The sequence below is a fragment of the Arachis ipaensis genome, chromosome B10 (genome assembly GCF_059453495.1).
Source record: "Arachis ipaensis isolate K30076 ecotype BB chromosome B10, ASM5945349v1, whole genome shotgun sequence".
In the NCBI taxonomy this organism is placed as follows: Eukaryota; Viridiplantae; Streptophyta; class Magnoliopsida; order Fabales; family Fabaceae; genus Arachis; species Arachis ipaensis.
Genome location: NC_142435.1, coordinates 108,300,042 through 108,312,524, shown reverse-complemented (window position 1 = coordinate 108,312,524; position 12,483 = coordinate 108,300,042). Strand labels below are relative to the sequence as shown.

The following is a 12,483-nucleotide window of genomic DNA, read 5'->3' as shown; positions in this document are numbered from 1 at the left end:
GTCTTCATTTAGTTGAAGGACCAACTCTCCTCTGTCCACATCAATCACAGCTCTTGCTGTGGCTAGGAAGGGTCTTCCAAGGATGATGGATTCATCCTCATCCTTTCCAGTGTCTAGGATTATAAAATCAGCAGGGATGTAAAGGCCTTCAACCCTTACTAGCACGTCCTCTACTAGTCCATAAGCCATCTTCATAGATTTGTTTGCCATCTCTAATGAGAAATTGGCAGCCTGTACCTCAAGGATTCCCAGTTTCTCCATTACAGAGAGTGGCATGAGGTTTATCCATGACCCAAGGTCGCATAGAGGCTTCTCAAAGGTCATGGTGCCTATGGTACAAGGTATTAGGAACTTTCTAGGATCCTGTTTCTTCTGAGGTACTGTCAGTTGATCCAAATCACTCAGTTCATTGATGAGCAAGGGAGGTTCATCTTCCCAAGTCTCATTACCAAATAATTTGGCATTCAGCTGCATGATTGCACCAAGGTACTTGGCAACTTGCTCTTCAGTAACATCCTCATTCTCTTCAGAAGAAGAATACTCATCAGAGCTCATGAATGGCATAAGGAGGTTTAATGGAATCTCTATGGTCTCCAGATGAGCCTCAGAGTCCTTTGGTTCCTCAGAGGGAAGCTCCTTATTGATCTCTGGACGTCCCAGGAGGTCTTCCTCAGTGGGATTCACATCCTCTCCCTCCCTTGCAGGTTCGGCCATGATGATCAATTCAATGGCCTTGCACTCTCCTTTTGAGTTTTCTTCTGTATTGCTTGGGAGAGTACTAGGAGGGACTTCAGTGATCCCTTTACTCAGCTGGCCCACTTGTGCTTCCAAATTTCTAATAGAGGACCTTGTTTCATTCATAAAACTTAGAGTGGCCTTAGATAGATCAGAGACTATGTTTGCCAAGCTAGATGGGGTCTGCTCAGAACTCTCTGTCTTTTACTGAGTGGATGGTGAAAAAGGCTTGCTATTGCTAAACCTGTTTCTTCCACCATTGTTAAAGCCTTGTTGAAGCTTTTGTTGATCCTTCCATGAGAAATTTGGATGATTTCTCCATGAGGGATTATAGGTGTTTCCATAGGGTTCACCCATGTAATTCACCTCTGCTATTGCAGGGTTCTCAGGATCATAAGCTTCTTCCTCAGAAGATGCCTCTTGAGTACTGTTGGATGCAGCTTGCATTCCATTCAGACTCTGAGAAATCATATTGACTTACTGAGTCAATATTTTGTTCTGAGCCAATATGGCATTCAGAGTATCAATTTCAAGAACTCCCTTCTTCTGAGGCGTCCCATTACTTACAGGATTCCTCTCAGAAGTGTACATGAACTGGTTATTAGCAACCATGTCAATGAGTTCTTGAGCTTCTGCAGGCATTTTCTTTAGGTGAATGGATCCACCTGCAGAATGGTCCAGTGACATCTTTGATAGTTCAGACAGGCCATCATAGAATATATCCAGAATGGTCCATTTTGAAAGCATGTCAGAAGGACACTTTTTGGTCAGTTGCTTATATCTCTCCCAAGCTTCATAGAGGGATTCACCTTCTTTCTGTCTGAAGGTTTGAACATCCACTCTAAGCTTACTAAGCTTTTGAGGAGGAAAGAACTTTGCTAAGAAAGCCGTGACCAGCTTATCCCAAGAGTTCAGGCTATCTTTAGGTTGTGAGTCCAACCATGTTCTAGCTCTGTCTCTTACAGCAAAAGGGAAAAGCATGAGCCTGTAGATTTCAGGATCTACTCCATTAGTCTTAACAGTATCACAGATTTGCAAGAATTCAGTTAAGAACTGAAAGGGATCTTCAGATGGAAGTCCATGAAACTTGCAGTTTTGTTGCATCAGAGAAACTAATTGAAGTTTAAGCTCAAAGTTGTTTGCTCCAATGGCAGGAATTGAGATGCTTCTTCCATGTAAATTGGAATTAGGTGCAGTAAAGTCACCAAGCATCCTCCTTGCATTATTGTTGATAGGTGCGTCTGCCATCTCCTTTTCTTGTTCGAAAATTTCAGTAAGGTTGTCTCTGGATTGTTGTATTTTAGCTTCTCTTAGTTTTCTCTTCAGAGTCCTTTCAGGTTATGGATCAGCTTCAACAAGAATGCCCTTTTCCTTGTTCCTGCTCATATGAAAGAGAAGAGAATAAGAAAAGAAGAAGAATTCTCTATGTTACAATAAAGAGGTTCCTTATTGTTAGTAGAAGAAGAAAGGGAATTAGAGTGAAGAAGAATGGATAATCCAAACACAAGGGTGAGGATAGGAGCAGAGATATGAGATGAAGAGAAGTGTTAGTAAGTAATTAAATAAATAGAAGAAGATGAGAGGGAGGAGTTTTCGAAAATAATTTTTGAAAAGGGGTTGATGATTTTTGAAAATTAAAGGAGAAATAAAATTAAAATTAAAATTTAAAACAATTAATTAAAAAGATTTTTTTTTTAAAAAGAGGGAGGTATTTTCGAAAATTAGAGAGGAAAGAGTAGTTAGGTGGTTTTGAAAAAGATAAGAAACAAACAAAAAGTCAATTAGTTAGTTGAAAAAGATTTGAAAATCAATTTTTGAAAAGATAAGAAGATAAGAAGTTAGAAAAGATATTTTAAAATCAAATTTTTGAAAATGATATGAGTTAAAAAGATATAATAGAAAGATATGATTAAAAATTAGTTTTGAAAAATATTTAAATTTTAAAATCAAAATTAATGACTTGACTCACAAGTAATCACAAGATATGATTCTAGAACTTAAAATTTGAATCTTTCTTAACAAGAAAGTAACAAACTTGAAATTTTTGAATCAAAACATTAATTGTTGATAATATTTTCGAAAATTATGAGATGAAATTAAGAAAAAGATTTTTAAAAAATATTTTTAAAATTTTCGAAAATAAATAAGAAAAATGAAAAAGATTTTGAAAAAGACAAGATTTTTAAATTGAAAATTTGATTTGACTCATAAGAAATAACTAGATTTTAAAAATTTTTGAAAAAGTCAATCTCAATTTTCGAAATTTACGAGATAAAAAGGGAAAGATAAAATTTTTTTTATTTTTGAATTTTTAATGAAGAAAGAGAAAAACATCAAAAAGACTCAATGCATGAAGATTTTGGATCTAAACCAATGATGCATGCAAGAACACTATGAATGTCAAGATGAACACCAAGAACACTTTGAAGATCATGATGAACATCAAGAACATATGTTTGAAAAATTTTTGATGCAAAGAAAACATGCAAGACACCAAACTTAGAAATCTTTAATGCTTAGACACTATGAATGCAAAGATGCACATGAAAAATAACAAAAGACACAAAATAAGAAAACATCAAGATCAAACAAGAAGACTTACCAAGAACATTTTGAAGATTATGAAGAACACTATGAATGCATGAATTTTCGAAAAATGCATAAATTTTTAGAAAAAATGCAACTGACACCAAACTTAAAAATTGACTCAAGACTCAAACAAGATACACAAAATATTTTTTATTTTTATGATTTATATATATATATATATATATATATATATATATATATATATATTGTATTTTATTTTACTTTTTTCAAAAACATATAGGAAAAAGGAAGTAATGAATTCAAAGTCCTCAATCAAAATCCCATGAATCATACCAGGTTAGTCTAAAACTTGATGGCCAGCCAAGCTTCAGCATACCATTTTGAAACTTTAGAATTCATTCTTAAAAATTTAGAATAATTTTCGAAAACAAAGGGAAAAAAAATTTTTTTGAAAGATTTTTGAAGAATTTTTGAAAATAAAACAAAAAGAAAATTACCTAATCTGAGCAACAAGATGAACCGTCAGTTGTCCAAACTCGAAAAATCCCCGGCAATGGCGCCAAAAACTTGGTGTGCGAAATTGTGATCTAGATGTGAAATTGTTGTTCGAAATTGATTCCCTGGCAATGGCTCCAAAAACGTGTGCACAATACCATGGTCCAAACATAACTTCACAACTTCCCGCAACTAACCAGCAAGTGCACTGGGTCGTCCAAGTAATACCTTACGTGAGTAAGGGTCGAATCCTACGGAGATTGTTGGTATGAAGCAAGCTATGGTCATCTTGTAAATCTCAGTCAGGCGGATTAAATTGTTTTAAGAAATTATAGTGGATGAAAATAAATAAAATATAAAATAGGATAGTGGTACTTATGTAATTCATTGGTGAGAATTTCAGATAAGCGTATAGAGATGCTTTCGTCCCTCTGAACCTCTGCTTTCCTGCTGTCTTCATCCAATCCTTCCTACTCCTTTCCATGGCAAGCTGTATGTAGGGCATCACCGTTGTCAATGGCTACTTCCCATCCTCTCTGTGAAAATGGTCTGATGCGCTGTCACTGCATAGCTAATCATCTGGAGGTTCTCGATCATACTGGAATAAGATTCACCCTCCTTTTGCGTCTATCACTACGCCCAATACTTGCGAGTTTGAAGTTCGTCACAGCCATCCCTTCCCGGATCCTACTCGGAATATCACAGACAAGGTTTAGACTTTTCGGATCTCAGGAATGGTCATCCATGGGTTCTAACTTATACCACAAAGATTCCAATATCTCGGACTCGGTCCTCTGTATTAGATATCCAAGAGATACTCATTCTAGCTTGTTTGCATGTAGAACGGAAGTGTTTGTCAGGCACGCGTTCATAGGTGAGAATGATGATGAGCGTCACATAATCATCACATTCATCATGTTCTTGGGTGCGAATGGATATCTTAGAATAGGAATAAGCTTGAATTGAATAGAAAAACAGTAGTACTTTGTATTAATTCATGAGGAACAGCAGAGCTCCACACCTTAATCTATGGAGTGTAGAAACTCTACCGTTTGAAAATACATAAGTGATAATGGTCCAGGCATGGCCGAATGGCCAGCCCCCAAATGTGATCTAAAGATGAAACTAAAGATGTAAATACAATAGTAAAAAGTCCTATTTATACTAAACTAGTTACTAGAGTTTACAAAAATGAGTAAATAATGCAGAAATCCACTTCCGGAGCCCACTTGGTGTGTGCTTGGGCTAAGCTTGAAGTTTACACGTGGAGAGGTCTTTCTTAGAGTTGAACGCCAGTTTGTAACGTGTTTCTGGCGTTGAACTCCACTTTGCAACTTGTTTCTGGCGCTGAACGTGACAAACCCCAATTTGACGGTTTGTTTTGCCTTGGATTTAGAACATTTTGATAACCTTTTGTCACATTTAGCCTAAGAATTAGCATGGTTTTGTTATCTCTTCCATGATTGTGCTTAAGTGTAGAAACATGCTTTTTAAGCCTTATTTCGGTGAATTCTAATTTCTGTTTGATTCCATACGATGCTTTGATGTGTTTGCTAGTAATTTCAGGGTTGAAATAGGCTAGGCATGGATCAAAGGAAGCAAGGAAGGAAGCATACAAGTGGAGAGAAGCATAAAAAGTCAAAGAAGCAAAGTCAGCCATGCACGCGCACGCGCACAAGGCGCTCGCGCGCACATTGCAGAATCGACCAGGGACGCGCACGCGTACCATGCGCGCACGCGCCGATGCTGGCACATGACCTCATTAATGCAACACGTGCCTGGCGATTTGAGAGGGTTTCTGAACCCATTTTTGGCGCCAAATTGCTAAGGGAAAGGAATAAAAGGGATGACTTAGGATCATTGATCACTTTAGAAGTTAGTTACCATTAGTTTAGTTTTTTAGTTAGTTTCTAGAGAGAGAAGCTCTCCCTTCTCTCTAGGATTAGGATTAGGTTTAGGTTAATCTCTCTTCTTAGATCTAGGTTTAACTCATGCTTTGATTCACTTTTCATTTACCAATTCTTAATCTTCTCCTCTTCCTCTTTCTAGTTGTGTGCTTTAATAATTGTAATTCTTCATTTTGTTTTGGATATATTGTTGTTCCTTGGTTTTCTTTCAATAATGCAATTTGAGGTAATTCATGATAATTGTGATTTCCTTGATTGTTGTTGTTAATTCCTTTCAATAATTGTTGTTAGATTTCATTCTTGTTGTTGATTTACTATGTTCTTCTTTTATGCTTACCAAGTATTTGATAAAATGCTTGTTTGGATTTTAGAGTAGGTTTTGTTCCTCTTGGCCTAGGTAGAGTAATTAGTGACTCTTGAGTTATCTAATTCCTTTGTTGATTGATAATTAGAAGTTGCTAATTGATTTGAATGCCTCTAAAGCTAGTCATTCCTTTAGGAGTTGATTAGGACTTGAGAAATCAAATTGATTCATCCACTTGACTTTCCTCCACTATAGTGGTTAACTAAGTGGTAGCAATGAATAATTTGAGATCACAATTGAGGAAGATAACTAGGATGGGACTTCTAGTTCTCATATCTAGCCGAGAGCTTTGTTAGTTGTTAGTTTATTTTCTTTGCCATTTATATTTCTTGTCTAAAATCTCAAAACCCCAAACATACTCCATAACCAATAACAAGAACACTACCCTGCAAGTCCTTTGAGAGACGACCCGAGGTTTGAATACTTCGGTTTATAAATTTTAGGGGTTTGTTTTAGTGACAAACAACTTTTTGTATGAAAGGATTAGTGATTGGTTTAGAAACTATACTTGCAACGAGATTTCATTTGTGAATTTCTAAACCGTCAAAAATCCAATCATCAAAATGGCGCCGTTGCCGGGGATTGCAATGGTGTTATGTTATTGGTTATTGTACATATGTGAATAGTGTGAATATCTTGCTTTTTGCTTTATTTGCTAGTTGTAGAATTTTATTTCTCTTATTTTCCATTATCTTTTGATTTTTGTTTTCTCTTTCCATTATGAATTCTCATTTTGGCTATGAGTATGATTACAACTATGTTGTAGGTGATGAGGACTATAATGGAGATGTGTATCAAGGATGGGACACTCCAAGATGGGAAGAGCCTCAAGGAATTGATCACTCCTATTGGCAACAACCTCCGGATACTTATAGGTATAATTTCCATCCTAATGCATGTCAATCCAATGGCTATGGTGACTCACCTTGTGATTTTCAACAACCACCATCATATGCCTATGAATCTCACCCTCAACATGAACCTCAACCATTCTCACAAGCCTTTCATCACCAAACACCACCCTATGATCCATATCCATCACATAACCAATCATCCACACCATATTCTTATGGCCATTGTGAGCAAGAACCTTTAGAACCACCACAACCATATCAAGATTACTCCCAAGAACCACCTCAATGCACACCGTTTCCACAATTTTACCAAGAGAAACCACCTTCTTACCATAAAAACTCTCTCCAAAATAATGAACCTTCCTTTTCACCCCAAGCCCCAATAGACGATCCTCTCACTTTGTTACTCCGAGGACAAGAAGCCATGAAGCGGGATACACTTGAGTTTGTCACCAATTTGACCAAGGTGGTGCACACTTTAGCCCACCAATGCTTGAATACTCAAGGTACTTCCGTGACCACATGGGAAAAGTCAAAAGAAGAGCAAAGCATGAAGGAGAAATTGGAAAATTCGGTGGAGAAGGAGGAGTCAAATTTTGTGTTGGAACAATTGGAGAAGCCTATGATCATTGAAGAAAAGGAAGAAGTGGTTGAAGATTTAGGAGATGTTGAAAGTCCAAGGGAATGTAGCATCATGGAGCACTCTTCCAAGAAGCTTGATATTGATGTTGAAGAGGGTGCGCAACCTCCAAGGCATATCATCGTTGGAGACTTGGAAGAGGCTTATCAAGAGATGGATTCAATCATGGATGAATTTCTCTCTACAATGGAATCCTCTCCCATTGGACATGGAGTTGAAAGTATAAAAGAGTGTGCACAACCTCCCATACCCTTGGTGAGCAATGAGAAAGAGAGCTACCAAGAGGAAAACGTTGGCATGGTGTATGAAGAGGTTGATCAAGAGATGACCTCGTTCATCAATGAATTTCTATCCAAAATTGAATCGCCTCTCATTAAACAAGATGAAGTTCTTGAAGATAACACCAAGCCACGTAACAAAGAGGATGAGGTTGAAAGTGAAGAAATTCGTCAAGAGGTGGAAATACACAAGGAAGAGCACAAGGAAGTAGACCTTGCATTGTCTAAGTGTGGGGAAGCCTCTCTCCCCAAATTACCACCCAACACAACCTTCAAGTGGGTAAAATTCTTATCCATACGCTTCACTTTCTCGCTTGAATATGGCTTGATTGAAACGGATGGACAACTTAGAGCTCTTTGTGGAATTAAAAGCAAGAATGAGTTGTGTAGTGGTTGCAAGTTAGGAATTAGGCTCATTGAGGTCAAAGCTTCAAGGTATAGGGATGATGTTGGGACAAGAATCACTTTCTATGGACCTAGGAGAAAGCATTGGTGGAGTAAAGAGAATTCTATGTGCCAATCACCTTTATGTCAACCGCTCATCCGACAAAAACATGAACCTCAACTAACGGATGGGTGTGAAGACAAGATATGGGATCCCGGTTCGCTATACGAAGATCAACTATGGGGACTCATATCTTGGGTAGAACTTTGCCCAAGCTTGACGAAACTGGTTGGAAATTCTGTCAACCAATTGAGAAGCAAGGATCCTTGGAGATTCAAGGATGAGTACAAACATAAGCCACCATGACAATAAGCATCTCAAGAATGTCCAACTTAAGGACTTAAACTAAAAGTGCTAGGTGGGAGACACCCCACCATGGTAAACTCTTTCCATTCCCTTTTAAATTTGCCTAATAAGTGATTTGAGTTACCATTGTAGGTAGATGTTTCATACAAATTTGTTTGTACAATTTAATTGTTAGCTTAGTCACATGCATGTTGTGTTTAGTAGTAGATGAATAATATCAAAAAATTGCATTTTTGTGAATTGTGTGATGGTTGAGTGAATAAGAGTTGTGAACACTAAGGGGAGCACCCAGCAAGTTTTTCTTTCAAAAAAAAAAAAAAAGAGAGAGAGATAGAGATGAAGAAATGAGCATGGACGCGCGCGCGCAACGTGCGCGTACGCGTCCTGACGCGCATGCACCATAAGCCACATTCCAGAGAGTTGGGCCTCTCCTGGGCCAGCGTTGTGCCTCCGGCCCAACTCATTCCACGCTGACGTGCGCTACGTGCGTACGCACACATACAGCTATGGGGAACTACACGCGTACGCGCACTTGCCGCGTCCGCGTCAATTCGCTGATGCAACTTCTGGGCCAATATCCAGAGAGTTGCGCTAAATTTGGGCCAACTTTAAGCCCCCAGCTCAACTCACCTCGCGCGGACGCGCACAGGCCGCGTGCGCGCATATATGCCAGAAGCTGAAAAGACGCGAGCGCACGCATCGCGCTTGCGCGTCCTACAATAAACTGTCAAATGCACGCGGACGCGCACTTGCCGCGTGCGCGCAAATCTCGTGGCGCGACTTCCAGGCCATTCTCCAGAGAGTTAGGCCTGGGTTGGGCCAACTCTAAGCCCCTGGCCCAACTCCATGCACGCGTGCGCGCACGGTACGCGCACGCGTCCTTTCCTCTTTCGCTCACCCTCGCTTAAGCGCGTTGTACGCGCACGCGTAAGACCCCATTTTTCTTAATGGGCGCGGACGCGCAAGGTGCGCGCGCGCGCCAGTTCAAAAATAGAGATAACCCTAGCTCACGAGGCACACTGCGCAGTCGCGCACCCCAGCCTCCACCCCCATCTTCTTCTTCTCCTCGCCCCATCTATCCTCGCAGCAGAGTCACCGGCCGCCGCCGCGCCACCCTCATCGCCGGCGACTCGCCCTGCTCAACCTCACCTTCTCTTCCCCCTCACCCCCACCCATTCTCGCTCTCTCACTCTTCTCTCCCTCTCCCTCCTCTCAACCGCGCCAGAGCCACAGCCACAGACAGAGCCAGAGCCTATCGTTGCACCTCCCACTGATCCTTCGGTTTAGCATCGCGGACGATGCTTGGTCTTAAGTGTGGGGAGGGCACCGGTAGCGTTATTTGGGAACCGGTGAACTCTTTTTCGGCCTAGTTATCTCATTTTGCACATTTTTGTATATATTTTGATGCATTTCTAGTTTGCTTTGGATACTTTTATTGCTTATTTTGGATTTTAGATATTTTGATGCTTTTGGATACTTTTAGATATTTTGGATGATAGATTCCATATTTTAGTTTGATTTTTCTTTATACATTTTCGCATATCTCCTTTTGTATATTCTCCTTTTAGTTTGTGGTTGTGATTAGAAATCATGTTTTGAGCGAAACTTAGTCACCCCTTTTTGCATAAGAATTTGGTTTTGAGTGAAAAAGAAAAGGGTAAACTAAGAAAAAATTTTTTTTTTGAATTTTTCAATCACAACAATGCTTAGTCAAACATTGAGGTTTTTCAAGAAAGTTTAAATATAGGGCATTAACCCAATTGATTGAAAGAAAATTTTTGAAACTTGCTTGAAATTCATACCTTGTGAAGCATGTATTGAATTGAGAACACAAGCTTGTGAGACTTGAGCCTATTGACGTGGTTACATTTTATAACCACTTATTTTCCATTCTTGTGTGAAATTGTTCTCTTTCCATGATTGTGATCCTTAATTTGCTTGATTCTATATATCCGTTTATTTCTTATGTTTGTGCATTTATATGATTGAGGCCATTATTTCATTTGCCACTTACCCAAATAGCCAACCTTTTACTCTCCATTGTTAGCCAATTTTGAGCCTATGCTTAACCAACTCATCCTTATTTTAGCTCATTACAAGCCTAAGGCGGAAAACCAATGAAAAGTCCTTGTTTGGATCTTTGATTAGCCTAGGCTAGTGAGAGTGTGTATTATTCAAGTTGGTGAGGCTTGGAAACATTGGATGGGATAAAAGGGGGCAATACACTCTTATGTTTAGGAATTGGGCACATACTCATGTATTAATCAAATGTAGAGACCTTATGCATTGATGTTCTTGTATTTAGCTTGAAAGAAGAAAAAAGAAAAAATATATATATATATAAAAAAAATGATGAAAAGAAAAAAAAATAAAATAAAATGAAAGAAAAAGAGAAAAAAAATAATAAAAGGGGACAAAATGCCCCAAAGTGAAGTCAATAAAAAGGAATCAATGCATAAGTGTTGTGAAATGAAAAAAAATGCATGAGTATGTAAGAAAAAGTGAAGAATGGGTAGTTAGAATAGCTCGCATTTGTATAGGTCATTAATTAGGTTAGGTGGGAAAGTCTATGCTAATCAAAGACTCAAATCTTAGCCCACTTGACCATAAATGATCCTACCTTGACCCTAACCCCATTACAACCTAAGTGAAAGACCTCATGATGAATGTATGCACGCATTGAATAAGTGTTGATTGTTAGAAGAGAATCAAATTTTGGAAAACATGATTAGAAGAGAATTGAGTGGATTAACCCTTAAACACTTGAGTGAATAGAGCGGATACACATCCGGTGAGGGTTCAAGAGTTCAATTACATGCATTCACCTATATTATCTATATTCTTGCAAGTTTGAACTCCTTTTTAACAATTCAATACAATTGTGGTTTGGACTTGGTCCTTATTGCTTAGCTCTTGTATTTACACATGCTCTCTTGGGAATTGATTTGTTTGAACTAAGCATTTCCAATTGCTTTAGATAGTTGCATTTAGATAGGACTCATATAGTTTAGTTGCATTCAATAAATGCCATACCCCTTAGTTCCTTCTTATTTTAGCATGAGGACATGCTAAGGCTTAAGTGTGGGGAGGTTGACAAACCCCAATTTGACGGTTTGTTTTGCCTTGGATTTAGAACATTTTGATAACCTTTTGTCACATTTAGCCTAAGAATTAGCATGGTTTTGTTATCTCTTCCATGATTGTGCTTAAGTGTAGAAACATGCTTTTTAAGCCTTATTTCGGTGAATTCTAATTTCTGTTTGATTCCATACGATGCCTTGATGTGTTTGCTAGTAATTTCAGGGTTGAAATAGGCTAGGCATGGATCAAAGGAAGCAAGGAAGGAAGCATACAAGTGGAGAGAAGCATAAAAAGTCAAAGAAGCAAAGTCAGCCATGCACGCGCACGCGCACAAGGTGCTCGCGCGCACATTGCAGAAGTTGTTAGTTTACTCTAAAATGAAATCATCAACATAGAACTGGCGTTCAATGCCAGTTTGCATCATCTAAACTCGGGCAAAGTATGAACTATTATATATTTCTGGAAAGCCCTGGATGTCTACTTTCCAACGCAATTGGAAGCGCACCATTTAAAGTTTTGTAGCACCAAAAAATCCACTTTGAGTGCAGGGAGGTCAGAATCCAACAGCATCTACAGTCCTTCTTCAACCTCTGAATCTGATTTTTGCTCAGGTCCCTCAATTTCAACCAGAAAATACCTGAAATCACAGAAAAATACACAAACTCATAGTAAAGTCCAGAAATATGATTTTTAATTAAAAACTAATAAAAATATACTAAAAACTAACTAAATCATACTGAAAACTATGTAAAAACAATGCCAAAAAGCGTATAAATTATCCGCTCATCAAGATGCAAGGGGTTTGATTGGTAAAATGGCAAGGAAAAT

General features: G+C 38.5%; 1 non-coding gene across 1 annotated transcript; it reads left to right on the top strand.

Moving 5' to 3' along the window:
* The first annotated feature begins 1,476 nt into the window (after positions 1–1,476).
* Positions 1,477–1,584, top strand: LOC148581246 (small nucleolar RNA R71). Its single transcript, XR_015896276.1, has one exon. It is a non-coding gene; the product is annotated as a small nucleolar RNA R71 (small nucleolar RNA).
* Positions 1,585–12,483: the final 10,899 nt, after the last annotated feature.